At 34.1% G+C, this 16,801-nt stretch overlaps 1 non-coding gene across 1 annotated transcript; it reads right to left on the bottom strand.

Moving 5' to 3' along the window:
- Positions 1-1,516: 1,516 nt before the first annotated feature.
- Positions 1,517-1,623, bottom strand: LOC139846221 (small nucleolar RNA R71). Its single transcript, XR_011758952.1, has one exon. It is a non-coding gene; the product is annotated as a small nucleolar RNA R71 (small nucleolar RNA).
- Between the last annotated feature and the right edge of the window lie 15,178 nt (positions 1,624-16,801).

Genomic DNA, 16,801 nt, shown 5'->3' with positions numbered 1-16,801 from the left:
TCGCCAAAGGTGGTCAACCAAAATGCACAACCGTGCCAATTGGACATGTATCCAAGTCCATCAAATCCACCTATATGTGAAGTGAGCTCTATAACCGAGAACCACTTCACCCAACTCGCACCCATCCTACACATACATACACATATAGGATATTAACACTCACCTTGTTGCCTTGATGAATGCAACCGAATAATCCACAACACGCCAATGGAAAGTACCTATTCCATTAATCACATAACAAACAACACAATTAGGGTGGATTTACAAATCAACCCAAATTGACAACTAGTGCAATTTCGACCCAATTGCACTTCCAAGCTGAAACCGCGCCGAAACTAACCAATAATCACTAACACAAGTGAGAATGGTCCTAATACAACAACTAAACCAAAGCATAGGTGTTAAATACCAATCTTGCCCAATATGACACCTTAACCCTAATTTTAACCAAAAACAAAAGTCAAGTTTCCAACAACACCCACTTGGGTTCTTTCAACAATAAAATCATTAATCATAGTGATCATACTCAATTTAAAGCCCTAATCATGGCTAAATTATCAACCAACCCAAAACCCGCCAAGTATCAACAATAACACATTTCCATAAACCCACTTCATCATCTAAACGGGTTTTACAACTAACAAGCTCGAAACTCTAACATTGAATCTCAAATCAAACAATGAAACTCGGAGTTAGAACTTACCAAAACCGCCAAAATGATGCCGTTGATGAGTAGAACAACTTTAATACTTGAGGTTTGACCCGAAACACACTTCTTCTTCTCCAAATAGAGCTCTCTCTCTCTAAATCTCTCCTCTCTCTCTAGGGTTTGAAGATGAGAGTGTTGGTGAGTGAAAATGAGGATAATATGAGCCTTGAATCAGTCTTATGGCTCTAGAACCAGCCATAAGTGAATTTACCAAAACACCCTCAAAAGATTCCATTAACATGGGTTAATAATGTCATTACAGCGACATTTGTCGCGTTTCGCGACACCTTGTCGTGTTTCGCGACACCAATACGCGACACACAACACTCAAACGCGACAAAGTGGACAGAAATCACCATCAGAAGTTGTATCGTTTCAAGCATGTTTGTCACGGAACGCGACGCACCAGAACGCGACAAACTGCACTCAAACTCGACAGTTTACCTGATGTACTCCAATTTCACTTTTAAAACATTCCAAAGTCAATCGTGGTCAATGCATTACATCCAAACTATTAAATAATCATTCTTGGACTTCAAATTACGCCCCGAGCGTCATGTTTAGAAAAACGGGGTGTTACAATTTGAATAGTTCAAGAATTTTGAGATTCAGTTTTACAGACTTTGTTTATCGTGTCGGAAACGTTAAAGATTAAGTTTAAATTTGGTTAGAAATTTTCAGGTCATCACAACTTTAAAGGGAGAAGCCAAAGATTGGTTAGAATCGTTACCTGAAGGAGCGATTGGCACATGGGATATTTTAGTTGAAAAATTTCTTAAACAATTCTTTCCAGCATCTAAAGCTGTGAGACTTCAAGGAGAAATTGTTACGTTCACGCAAAAGCCAAATGAAACTTTATATGAGGCGTGGACAAGATTTACAAAGTTGTTGAGAGGATGTCCTCAACATGGTTTAGACACTTATCAAATAGTACAAATATTCTACCAAGGATGCGACATTACTACATGAAAAGACATCGACATAGCAGCTGGTGGTTCCATTATGAAGAAAACCGCAAAAGAAGCTTACAAAATTAATGATAACACTGCTTCCCACTCACATGAGTGGCATCAAGAAAAAGACATCGTTAGATCATCTAAAGCGGCTAGAGCCGATTCTAGCCATGACTTTGATTCCATTTCCGCAAAGTTAGATGCTTTCGAGAGACAAATGGAAGAGATGACTAAGAATATTCACGCAATGCAAATTAGTTGTGAGCAGTGTGGAGGAGCACATTTAACAAAAGATTGTCTCAGTATTGAACAAACAATGGAACAACGAGAGAATGTTTCATACATGAACCAAAGGCCTGAAAATAATTATCAGAATAATTATCAACCGCCAAGACTAAACTACAATCAAAATCAGAATTATAACCGAAATGTTCCATACAACAACCGACAAGGTCCTAGCAATCAACAAGTATCTAACAATACTTACAATCAGCAAAGACCTATTTTCAAAATAAACCACCACAAACTGATGATAAAAAGCCAAATTTAGAAGATATGATGTCGAAGCTAGTTGAATCTCAAACGCAATTTTTCGCATCTCAGAAACAAACCAATGAACAAAATGCTCAAGCATTTAGAAATCAACAAGCTTCAATCTAAAATCTAGAACAAGAAGTAAGCAACCTAGCAAGGTTGATAGGTGAAAGAAAACTGGGGAGTTTACCTAGCAATACAAATGCTAACCCCAGAAATGAAACAGCTAAAGCCATTACCACAAGAAGTGGTATTACACTTAAACCACCTGAAATACCTGTAATTTCTAATGACTCTACTCCTACTAGACAGGCACCACAGCCTGAGCAAGATAAGGAAAAAGAACCGGTAGTTGAAAAGGTTAATGAAGATAACACAGTTAAGGCTAAAACTTATGTTAAACCATACCAACCACCACTTCCTTACCCGAGTAAAATGAGAAAAGAAAGACTTGAAGCCGAGCAATCCAAATTTTTGGTTATGTTTAAACAAATAAATGTCAATCTTTCATTCATTGATGTGATTTCAGGAATGCCAAGATATGCTAAATTCTTGAAAGATCTAATCACAAATAGAAGAAAAATGAAAGAACTCTCGGCTGTTATAATGAATGCTAATTGTTCTGCAGTGCTGTTGAATAAACTACCAGAAAAACTCTCTGATCCAGGAAGTTTCACAATTCCATGTTTTCTGGGTAGTCTTAGTTTAATAGAAGCATTGGAAGACTTAGGTGCTAGTATAAATTTAATGCCGTATTCAATATACGCTAAACTAGACCTCGGAGAATTGAAACCAACATGAATAAGCATACAACTAGCCGATCGATCAGTAAAATATCCGAGAGGGATAATGGAAAACATGCTAGTTATGTGACGACCCGGGAATTTTCGATCAAATTTAAACTTAATCTTTATATGATTTCGATACGATAAGCAAAGTCTGTAATATTGAAATCTTATAAACTTTAAACTATGTTCATGCATACATTTGATCTTTGAACTATTTATTTGAATTTAGTGACCTTATATAGATATATATAAATAAATATATTTATATAAAAACTTAAATTGATATTTATCTATTGAATGAAATTTTGTTATAAATAATTATGTAAAATAAAATACTAAGTAATGAAATTATTATATATATATAGATTTAATACGAAGTTATGAAGGCTCGAAATGAAAGTTGAATTGTAAATTAATTATGAAAATTATAAGTTTAATAGAGATAATTTTATCTTTTTAGTTTGAATATTAATATTCCGTATATATTACTTGGAACTAAAAATATTAGACGAACCTTTTTAATTAGATTTCAAACAGTTAATAACAAGAATAAATAATTGGATTTGATTTAAAGATTGGAGATTTTAGCAACACTCTTATATTTAAACTGTTTAACGACGAACTACGACTCAATATATGTGAAACTGTCGGTACATTACTTAAAAAGGACGATGGCTATCCTATTTAGATTACTATGCATAAATATCTATTGGTGTTTCAAGTCATCAAACTTTCTGTTATATGTTACACTAATTGATCCACTATCTTAATATCAATATTAATTTATACAAGTGATAAACCACTCCACTATTTGCATAGTATAACCCGTGAATGCTATTTATCAAACAATATTACTGTAGGTTTCTTGACTTTACACAAAACCAGTTTATTATATATGAATAAATACATACAATAATTCACCAATGCAAAACAACTTTCTTTCTCAATCAGTAGACTACACAACTCCACAAACACTACTAGTTTAACTATCTACCCTCAACCATTTTTTTTTCTTCTTTTCACTATCACATATAGATACCATAGGCATACCGGGAATCTGAAGAACCCATTTGTTCTTATTTCTTGTCATGATAAACAATCATCATCCCTTCCATCTCCATCGACCACCTGCACTGCCACTTTGAGCTGCAAATTTCAGCTGTAAAACATATTAAAACAGCCCCATGTGTTAAGGTCATTACTGCATACTATATTCCATTTTAGCTACAAAGGATCGAAGACCCACATCGCTTTCATATCACTGTTTTGCTACTGCAGGTTGCAGCAACCACTGCAGTTGTTTGTTGTTGTTACCAGCTACCTAAACCACCATTATATCGAACCCTTATTATCTACTACATCTCTTTCTCTAATTAGTGTTCAATGGTCATTCAATCAAAACCAAGACTAAAACCGCCATCATCGAACACCCATACCACCCCCTCTATTTTGATCACCAAAAACCACTCAACGATCACCATAATCGAAAACAACCACCATCATTAAGTCACCACCAAAACAGCTCCTATATCTTGCAAATTGAATGTTGTTGTTGTGTTTTCTGTTTCCATCGTGAATCACCACAAAGACCTAGTCACAACCACCACCTGCAATTCACACCATTACATATTCTTTCTTTCTTCCTTCGAGTGTAGATCAACAACTACTGCTATTGCAGCTGAAAAACCGCCACACGCTACTACAATTACAACTGCTATGAACCTGTCTTTTATTTCATGATCACCAGTCCCACCTGAAATCACTCAACCAAAAACCCCCACCTGCTCAATCCACCGGTTCCTACTGCTAAACAAGCCTGTTGCTACTGCCAATATCAGTTCAGGATCCTCCAGTATCTGTTGTGCAATCAGGTCAACTAGTCTACTTCTTGTAATATAATTTCTTTTGTTATTTCTAAACCGAAACCTGCTGCCCCTGTTTAACGTATGAACAATCACAAACCAAACTAATCTCTAAAATAAAAATCAAGCTATAATTCAATAAACCACCAAAATCGTAACCATAAACATGAGATTTAGCATAAATAATTCAATTAGGCTAATAAGGAAGAACAATTCAATCAGGCTAATAAGACCACTAGTAGACGAATTATTTATAAATAAATAGAATTACGTAATTGAATCCTTGATTGTACATATCATTTTAAACAGCAAAAAAATCGAAATTTATGATGAAGATGATGATGATTATGATTTGAGAAGTTGAAGTCTAATTAATCAACACCTCAGCAAACCCATCGATAATCACCATCAAATTCCCAAAATAAATTCTATGATATGATAACACCAATTACCTATTCGATCCATTAATGAACCGACTACATAATTGATTGATGAAGGATGGACGATGATGATTCTAATACAATGAAGATCGATATTTATGACCTGCTATTCGTGATTGATTGATGCTCGAACGAGGATGATGATGATGAACCAATAATCTATTGTACATCGGTGATTATGGCTTGAGTGATTTATCTGTTGATGAATTGAAAACCCTAAAAATCGTGATACGTTCCTTCTCTGCTTTTCTTTTTATCCCAGTTATCTCGATCTGATTTGGGAACAGATATATAAAACGCGTACAAATCATTATTATTATTATTATTATTATTATTATTATTATTATTATTATTATTATTATTATTATAATAATAATAATTATTATAAACATTACTAATATAATTATCATTAAAATTTGTATCTTTATAATAATAATTATTTTTATTATTAAAACTTCCATATAAAGATTTTAAAATACATTACAAATTATTATATTTAATACGTTAATATTATTTAAATTTGCATATATTATTATTAATAACACGTATATAATTATTATATATTAACTAAATATATTCATAAAAGATAAATTGTATTATATATTATAACACATTGATATAATATTAATCAGACATTATTATAAAATTTTATGGATATAAATTAAAACATTATATAACCAACATAAACATTAAAATATAATAAAGTATCAATAACATAAACATAAATATATTATAATAAGTTATAAATAAAATTATTAAAATATTTTACCAAAGAATTTCTATCTTAGTATTAATAATTGAATATTATGATAACTTAATACTATAGTATATAAAATAAATAAATATATTAATATACATATACAACATATAAATTAAGGATATAATAAATAAATAAAGTACATATTGGAATTTAACATAAAACTTTTATAAATATCATATAATTAATATTTGATTTATTATCATTATACGTTTATGATATTATCTGATATATAAATGATATAGGTTCGTGAATCTGAGACCAACCCTATTTTTGTTCAATGACGTCATATGTATTTTTACTACAAAATACATTAGGTGAGTTTCATTTGCTCCCTTTTTACTCATTACATTTTTGGGCTGAGAATACATGCAAATGCTTTATTAACTGTTTTACAATATTTATATGCGTGAGTTTCATTTGCCTTTTTATCCTTTTTAAATACTTTTGCAATATATATTTTTGGGACTGAGAATACATGCTCTGCTTTTATAAATGCTTTACGAAATAGACACAAGTGATCGAAACTACATTCTATGGTTGGATTATCAAATTGAATATCACCCTATATAGTCTGGTAATCTAAGAATTAGGGAACAGAAACCCTAATTGACGCGAACTCTAAAGATAGATCTATCGGGCCCAACAAGCCCCATCCAAAGTACCGGATGCTTTAGTACTTCAAAATTTATATCATGTTCGAAGGAGGATCCCGGAATGATGGGGATATTCTTATATGCATATTGTGAATGTCAGTTACCAGGTGTTCAATCCATATGAATGAGTTTTATCTCTATGTATGGGATGTGTATTGAAATATGAAATCTTGTGGTCTATTAAAATGATGGAAATGATTATTTATGTTAAACTAATGAACTCACCAACCTTTTGGTTGACACTTGAAAGCATATTTATTCTTAGGTACGAAAGAAATCTTCCGCGGTGCATTTGCTCATTTTAAAGATATTACTTGGAGTCATTCATGACATATTTCAAAAGACATTGCATTCGAGTCGTTGAGTTCATCAAGATTATTATTAAGTCAATTATAGTTAGATGTATTATAAAATGGTATGCATGCCGTCAACTTTCAATGTAATGAAAGATTGTCTTTTCAAAAACGAATGCAATGTTGTAAAATGTATCATATAGAGGTCAAGTACCTCGCAATGTAATCAACTGTTGTGAATCGTTCATAATCGATATGGACTTCGTCCGGATGGATTAGGACGGGTCCTTTCAAGTTAAAGTTGGTACTTTAGTATTTCCAGTAGATTTTGTTATTCTAGACATGGAAGAAGATTCTCGAGTTCCTCTCATACTAGGAAGACCATTCTTAAACACGGCCAAAGCAATAATAGACGTGTTCGGTAAGAAACTGTGACGAGAGTGTTACCTTTTCTATTGATAGAGCCATGCAACAACCGCAATCTGCAGATGATACATGTTATTACATTCAAACTATAGATTCACATGCAGAATTGTTACAAGAATTTCCAGAATTACAAGGAACAGGAGAATGTTCTTTAGGAGAAGGAACTGAACCAATTGTTGAAGCTGAAATGTTAGCTACACTCATGGCTAATGAATACGAACCAACAACAGAAGAACTTTAAATGCTAAAATAGGAAGACAGATATCGATATAAATTATCGATAGAAGAACCACCGACATTAGAGTTAAAGCCACTTCCAAACCATTTGGAATACACTTATTTATATGGTGAATCTGAATTACCTGTAATAATATCATCTTCTCTTACGGAAAATGAAAAATCTCAACTCATTTCTGTGCTAAAAGCTCATAAACCAGCTATTGCATGGAAGATTCATGATATTAAAGGAATAAGTCCTTCGTATTGCACACATAAAATCCTTATGGAAGAAGGCCATAAAACCGATGTGAAACGCCAACGAAGACTAAATCCTAATATACAAGATGTTGTTAAGAAAGAAATTATTAAACTGCTGGATGCAGGTTTAATTTATCCAATCTCTGATAGTCCATGAGTAAGCTCAGTTCAATGCGTACCTAAGAAGGGTGGCATGAATGTCATCACAAATGAAAAAATGAGCTTATTCCTACTAGGACTGTAACAGGATGGCGTGTCTGTATTGATTATAGAAAGTTAAATGATGCCATCAGAAAAGATCACTTTCCTTTACCTTTCATTGATCAAATGTTAGAAAGATTATCCGGGAATAGTTACTATTGTTTTCTTGACAGTTTTTCCGGATATTTTCAAATTCCAATAGCACTCGAGGATCAAGAGAAAACCACGTTCACGTGCCCTTATGGTACTTTTGCTTACAAACGCATGCCATTTGGACTTTGCAACGCCCCTGCAACCTTTCAAAGGTACATGATGGCGATTTTTCATGACATGATAGAAGAATGCATGGAAGTTTTCATGGATGACTTTTCAGTCTTCGGTGATACTTTTGAAACATGTCTAGTTAATCTTGAACGAATGCTTATTAGATGCGAGCAATCAAATCTAGTTCTTAATTGGGAGAAATGCCATTTCATGGTTAAAGAAAGCATCGTTCTTGGTCATAAAATTTCAAAGGAAGGATTTGAAGTGGATAGAGCTAAAGTAGATGTAATTGCTAAACTTCCACATCCCACCAATGTTAGAGGAGTTAGGAGTTTTCTAGGGCATGCCGGTTTTTACCGACGTTTCATAAAAGATATTTCTAAAATTACCACTCCTATGAATAAACTCCTAGAAAAGGATGCTCCATTCATCTTTTCGGATGAATGCATTAAATATTTTAATATTCGTAAAGAAAAACTCACTAATGCACCGATCATCATAACTCCAAATTGGAATCTACCATTTGAACTCATGTGCGATGCAAGTGATTTTGCAATGGGAGCCGTTTTAGGACAAAGGATTGAAAAATGATTTCAACCTATTTATTACGCTAGTAAGACGTTACAAGGAACACAAATGAATTACACAACTACTGAAAAAGAACTCCTTGCTATTGTCTTTGCTTTTGACAAATTTCGTTCATATCTCGTTTGTAGTGACCCGAACTTTTCCATGTTTATATATATTAATTGAGATTGATGTTTACATGATTAAATGTTTCCAACATGTTAAGCAATCAAACTTGTTAAGACTTGATTAATTGAAATAGGTTTCATATAGACAATTGACCACCCAAGTTGACCGGTGATTCACGAACGTTAAAACTTGTAAAAAACTATATGATAACATATTTATGGTTATATATATAGTTAACATGATATTATGATAAGTAAACATATCATTAATTATATTAACAATGAACTACATATGTAAAAACAAGACTACTAACTTAATGATTTTGAAACGAGACATATATGTAACGTTTATCGTTGTAATGACATTTAATGTATATATATCATATTAAGAGATATTCGTACATCATAATATCATGATAATATAATAATTTAAAATCTCTTTTGTTATTATAAACATTGGGTTAACAACATTTAACAAGATCGTTAACCTAAAGGTTTCAAAACAACACTTACATGTAACGACTAACGATGACTTAACGACTCAGTTAAAATGTATATACATGTAGTGTTTTAATATGTATTTATACACTTTTGAAAGACTTCAATACACTTATCAAAATACTTCTACTTAACAAAAATGCTTACAATTACATTCTCGTTCAGTTTCATCAACAATTCTACTCGTATGCACCTGTATTCGTACTCGTACAATACACAGCTTTTAGATGTATGTACTATTGGTATATACACTCCAATGATCAGCTCTTAGCAGCCCATGTGAGTCACCTAACACATGTGGGAACCATCATTTGGCAACTAGCATGAAATATCTCATAAGATTACAAAAATATGAGTAATCATTCATGACTTATTTACATGAAAACAAAATTACATATCCTTTATATCTAATCCATACACCAACGACCAAAAACACCTACAAACACTTTCATTCTTCAATTTTCTTCATCTAATTGAACTCTCTCAAGTTCTATCTTCAAGTTCTAAGTGTTCTTCATAAATTCCAAAAGTTCTAGTTTCATAAAATCAAGAATACTTTCAAGTTTGCTAGCTCACTTCCAATCTTGTAAGGTGATCATCCAACCTCAAGAAATCTTTGTTTCTTACAGTAGGTTATCATTCTAATACAAGGTAATAATCATATTCAAACTTTGGTTCAATTTCTATAACTATAACAATCTTATTTCAAGTGATGATCTTACTTGAACTTGTTTTCGTGTCATGATTTTGCTTCAAGAACTTTGAGCCATCCAAGGATCCATTGAAGCAAGATCCATTTTTCTCTTTTCCAGTAGGTTCATCCAAGGAACTTAAGGTAGTAATGATGTTCATAACATCATTCGATTCATACATATAAAGCTATCTTATTCGAAGGTTTAAACTTGTAATCACTAGAACATAGTTTAGTTAATTCTAAACTTGTTCGCAAACAAAAGTTAATCCTTCTAACTTGACTTTTAAAATCAACTAAACACATGTTCTATATCTATATGATATGCTAACTTAATGATTTAAAACCTGGAAACATGAAAAACACCGTAAAACCGGATTTACGCCGTCGTAGTAACACCGCGGGCTGTTTTGGGTTAGTTAATTAAAAACTATGATAAACTTTGATTTAAAAGTTGTTATTCTGAGAAAATGATTTTTATTATGAACATGAAACTATATCCAAAAATTATGGTTAAACTCAAAGTGGAAGTATGTTTTCTAAAATGGTCATCTAGACGTCGTTCTTTCGACTGAAATGACTACCTTTACAAAAACGACTTGTAACTTGTTTTTCCGACTAGAAACCTATACTTTTTTTGTTTAGATTCATAAAATAGAGTTCAATATGAAACCATAGCAATTTGATTCACTCAAAACGGATTTAAAATGAAGAAGTTATGGGTAAAACAAGATTGGATAATTTTTCTCATTTTAGCTACGTGAAAATTGGTAACAAATCTATTCCAACCATAACTTAATCAACTTGTATTATATATTATGTAATCTTGAGATACCATAGACACGTATACAATGTTTCGACCTATCATGTCGACACATCTATATATATTTCGGAACAACCATAGACACTCTATATGTGAATGTTGGAGTTAGCTATACAGGGTTGAGGTTGATTCCAAAATATATATAGTTTGAGTTGTGATCAATACTGAGATACGTATACACTGGGTCGTGGATTGATTCAAGATAATATTTATCGATTTATTTCTGTACATCTAACTGTGGACAACTAATTGTAGGTTACTAACGAGGACAGCTGACTTAATAAACTTAAAACATCAAAATATATTAAAAGTGTTGTAAATATATTTTGAACATACTTTGATATATATGTATATATTGTTATAGGTTCGTGAATCAACCAGTGGCCAAGTCTTACTTCCCGACGAAGTAAAAATCTGTGAAAGTGAGTTATAGTCCCACTTTTAAAATCTAATATTTTTGGGATGAGAATACATGCAGGTTTTATAAATGATTTACAAAATAGACACAAGTACGTGAAACTACATTCTATGGTTGAATTATCGAAATCGAATATGCCCCTTTTTATTAAGTCTGGTAATCTAAGAATTAGGGAACAGACACCCTAATTGACGCGAATCCTAAAGATAGATCTATTGGGCCTAACAAACCCCATCCAAAGTACCGGATGCTTTAGTACTTCGAAATTTATATCATATCCGAAGGGTGTCCCGGAATGATGGGGATATTCTTATATATGCATCTTGTTATTGTCGGTTACCAGGTGTTCACCATATGAATGATTTTTATCTCTATGTATGGGATGTGTATTGAAATATGAAATCTTGTGGTCTATTGTTACGATTTGATATATATAGGTTAAACCTATAACTCACCAGCATTTTTGTTGACGTTTTAAGCATGTTTATTCTCAGGTGATTATTAAGAGCTTCCGCTGTCGCATACTTAAATAAGGACAAGATTTGGAGTCCATGCTTGTATGATATTGTGTAAAAACTGCATTCAAGAAACTTATTTTGTTGTAACATATTTGTATTGTAAACCATTATGTAATGGTCGTGTGTAAACAGGATATTTTAGATTATCATTATTTGATAATCTACGTAAAGCTTTTTAAACCTTTATTGATGAAATAAAGGTTATGGTTTGTTTAAAAATGAATGCAGTCTTTGAAAAACGTCTCATATAGAGGTCAAAACCTCGCAACGAAATCAATTAATATGGAACGTTTTTAATCAATAAGAACGGGACATTTCAGTTGGTATCCGAGCGTTGGTCTTAGAGAACCAGAATTTTTCATTAGTGTGTCTTATCGAGTTTGTTAGGATGCATTAGTGAGTCTGGACTTCGACCGTGTTTACTTGAAAAATGATTGCTTAACAAATTTTGTTGGAAACTATATATTTTTAACATGTGAATATTATGTGATATATTAATCTCTTAACGCGTTTGATATTATGTGATAGATGTCTACCTCTAGAACAAGTCCCATTGACTCACCTAATAATAATGAAGAGTCAAATGTAAATTGGAATGATTCGTGGACTGATTCACAAGTTCCCGAAGAGGAACCGGAAGAAGAGTCGGAACCGGAAGAAGAATCGGAACCGGAAGAAGAATCGGAACCGGATGAAGAAATAGAACCGGTGGGGGAAATAATAAAACGGTTAAGTAAAAGAAAATCCTCAACCAACCGACCAAGGTTAATTATGGTCAATGGTGTTTCCGCCAAGGAAGCAAAATATTGGGAGGATTACCAATTCTCCGATGAATCGGATTCCGACGAGAATTCCGATGATGTTATAGAAATTACCCCAACTGAATTTAAAAAGGTAAAAGAAAATAATAAGGGAAAGGGCATAAAAATAGAGAAATCTAATTCCAACCCCGATGAACTTTATATGTATCGTCAACGCCCGAAGTCCTTAAGTTGTAACAATGACCCGGGAACCTCTAAACCACCAGGTTTTTCTAAACCAATGTGGACAACGACGGCTCGTATTAGGGGAACATCATATATCCCTAGAAACTTGGCAAAACGAACCAAAACCGAAGAAGAAGAAACGAGCGAGTCGGAATAAGATAGTTGTATTCGTGTGGTGTAATATATGTTATATAGTGTTCGTATGCTTTATGATATATGTAAAAATTGCTTGTATTAATAAGTATTTTTTTATGAATCTAACTCTTGTCTATTTTACAGTTTAAAAACACAAAATGGATAGACAACCCAATATTTTAAGAGACCTACCCGGAGACATGATTGATGAAATCTTGTCTAGAGTCGGCCAGAATTCCTCGGCACAACTATTTGAGGCGAGATCAGTTTGTAAGACATTCGAAGAACGTTCCAAGAATGTCTTGGTTTATAAGAGACTTTCGTTTGAAAGATGGGGGATATCACATTGGGAAACCCATAAGTTACGATGTGTTTACTTTGACGCATATATTGCGGGGAACCCAAATGCTATTTTACGCAACGGGTTAAGAAATTATTTTGACTCAATATATCCGAATATTGGACTTCGTGATTTAGAAAAAGCGGCTAACATGAAACATAAAGAAGCATGTTATGCTTACGGATTAGTAATGTTCGCTTCTCACCAAAGTGAGAACAAGAACATCGGGCTACAACTATTAAACAAAACGTTTCCACAAGTGACGGAGTCGGTAATTGGGGTAAGAAATGAGGTTTTTAGATTATTACGGGACTGTTGGACATTACGTAACCCTCGTCTCTTTGACGACGTTACAACACGCTGTCTTATCAACGGCCATAACGGTTATGTTGCACAAGACCAAGGATAGGAAGTAGTCCTAGTAAAACCAGAATGCATGACTTGTTTCTGGACGTATGAATTACGTGTCTTTATTGCCTTTGCTGAACGACTTGTGTACTAGCTAGAATTATCTTCACAACTATCTTGTATCAAAGTTATTGTGTGCTATATTTCATGCTTTATGTAAAATAAGCGGTATTGTAAGTTTGTAAAATATTGTATAAAAGTTTGAACGCGAAATATTATTATAATCAGTTTTTCATATAGAATTGTAGTAGTTGAATTGTATATTAGCTACTAAGTATGAACTTAACGGGTAGGTACTACCCGAATTTAAACTTATAAAACGCTAATATGAAGAAAAAGCTTTTATAAATGAGTTCATATTATGCTACGAAATACTATTAACTACTCTTAATATTCTGTATGATTAACTTGTTCCATTTAACTATTTTGAAGGAAATGGCACCGATTACTCGACACACCGTGAATATGAATGAAGAGGAATTCCGTACTTTTCTAGCTTCAAACATAGCCGCAGTACAGGCTGCGCTACATACCAACAATAACCTTGGATCTAGCAGTACAGGAAATCGTGTAGGATGCACCTACAAAGAATTCACTGCCTGCAAACCTTTGGAATTTGATGGAACCGAAGGACCGATCGGATTGAAACGGTGGACCGAGAAGGTTGAATCGGTGTTTGCCATAAGTAAGTGTACTGAAGAGGACAAAGTGAAGTACGCTACGCATACCTTCACAGGTTCTGCGTTAACATGGTGGAATACCTATCTAGAGCAAGTGGGACAAGATGATGCGTACGCACTACCGTGGTCAGCATTCAAGCACTTGATGAACGAGAAGTACCGTCCCAGAACCGAGGTCAATAAGCTCAAGACAGAACTTAGAGGGTTACGAACCCAAGGATTTGATATTACCACGTACGAAAGACGATTCACAGAATTGTGCCTATTGTGTCCGGGAGCATTCGAAGATGAGGAAGAGAAGATCGACGCGTTTGTGAAAGGATTACCGGAAAGAATCCAAGAAGATATAAGTTCACACGAGCCCGCCTCCATACAACAGGCATGTAGAATGGCTCACAAACTAGTGAACCAGATTGAAGAAAGAATTAAAGAACAGACTGCTGAAGAGGCCAATGTGAAGCAAGTCAAAAGAAAGTGGGAGGAAAACGGTGATAAGAATCACCAATACAACAACAACAGCAATTACAACAATAATCGCAACAATTATCCCAACAATCGCAACATCAATCGCAACTACAACAAACGGCCCAACAACAACAACAACAACAACAACAACAACAACAGCAACTACAACAATCATCCCAACAACAATAATAACCGCAACAACAACAACAATCAGAAGCAACTATGCCAAAGGTGTGAGAAGAATCACTCGGGGTTCTGCACCAAATTTTGCAACAAGTGTAAAAGAAATGGTCATAGCGCGGCGAAGTGTGAGGTCTACGGACCAGGGGTTAATAGAACGAAAGGAACAAATGGTGTCGGAACGAGTAATGGCGGAGCAAGTAGTGTCGGAGCAAGTTATGCCAATGTAGTTTGTTATAAATGTGGAAAACCAGGCCACATTATTAGAAATTGCCCGAACCAGGAGAACACGAATGGACAAGGCCGTGGAAGAGTTTTCAATATTAATGCGGTAGAGGCACAGGAAGACCCGGAGCTTGTTACGGGTACGTTTCTTATTGACAATAAATCTGCTTACGTTTTATTTGATTCAGGTGCGGATAGAAGCTATATGAGTAGAGATTTTTGTGCTAAATTAAGTTGTCCATTGACGCCTTTGGATAGTAAATTTTTACTCGAATTAGCAAATGGTAAATTAATTTCAGCAGATAATATATGTCGGAATCGAGAAATTAAACTGGTTAGCGAAACATTTAAGATTGATTTGATACCAGTAGAGTTAGGGAGTTTTGATGTGATAATCGATATGGACTGGTTGAAAGAAGTGAAAGCGGAGATCGTTTGTTACAAAAATGCAATTCGCATTATACGAGAAAAAGGAAAACCCTTAATGGTGTACGGAGAAAAGGGCAACACGAAGCTACATCTTATTAGTAATTTGAAGGCACAAAAACTAATAAGAAAAGGTTGCTATGCTGTTCTAGCACACGTCGAGAAAGTACAAACTGAAGAAAAGAGCATCAATGATGTTCCCGTCGCAAAAGAATTTCCTGATGTATTTCCGAAAGAATTACCGGGATTACCCCCACATCGATCCGTTGAATTTCAAATAGATCTTGTACCAGGAGCTGCACCAATAGCTCGTGCTCTTTACAGACTCGCACCCAGCGAGATGAAAGAACTACAAAGCCAATTACAAGAACTTTTAGAGCGTGGTTTCATTCGACCAAGCACATCACCGTGGGGAACTCCTATTTTGTTTGTCAAGAAGAAAGATGGTACATTCAGGTTGTGTATCGACTACCGAGAGTTGAACAAACTTACCATCAAGAACCGCTACCCACTACCGAGAATCGACGACTTATTTGATCAACTACAAGGCTCGTCTGTTTATTCAAAGATTGACTTACGTTCCGGGTATCATCAAATGCGGGTGAAAGAAGATGATATTCCAAAGACTGCTTTCAGAACACGTTACGGTCATTACGAGTTTATGGTCATGCCGTTTGGTTTAACTAATGCACCAGCTGTGTTCATGGACCTTATGAACCGAGTGTGTGGACCATACCTTGACAAGTTTGTCATTGTTTTCATTGATGACATACTTATTTACTCAAAGAATGACCAAGAACACGGTGAACATTTGAGAAAGGTGTTAGAAGTATTGAGGAAGGAAGAATTGTACGCTAAGTTTTCAAAGTGTGCATTTTGGTTGGAAGAAGTTCAATTCCTCGGTCACATAGTGAACAAAGAAGGTATTAAGGTGGATCCGGCAAAGATAGAAA

The sequence above is a fragment of the Rutidosis leptorrhynchoides genome, chromosome 4 (genome assembly GCF_046630445.1).
Source record: "Rutidosis leptorrhynchoides isolate AG116_Rl617_1_P2 chromosome 4, CSIRO_AGI_Rlap_v1, whole genome shotgun sequence".
NCBI classification, from domain to species: domain Eukaryota; kingdom Viridiplantae; phylum Streptophyta; class Magnoliopsida; order Asterales; family Asteraceae; genus Rutidosis; species Rutidosis leptorrhynchoides.
This window is presented reverse-complemented; position numbering and strand designations above follow the sequence as displayed.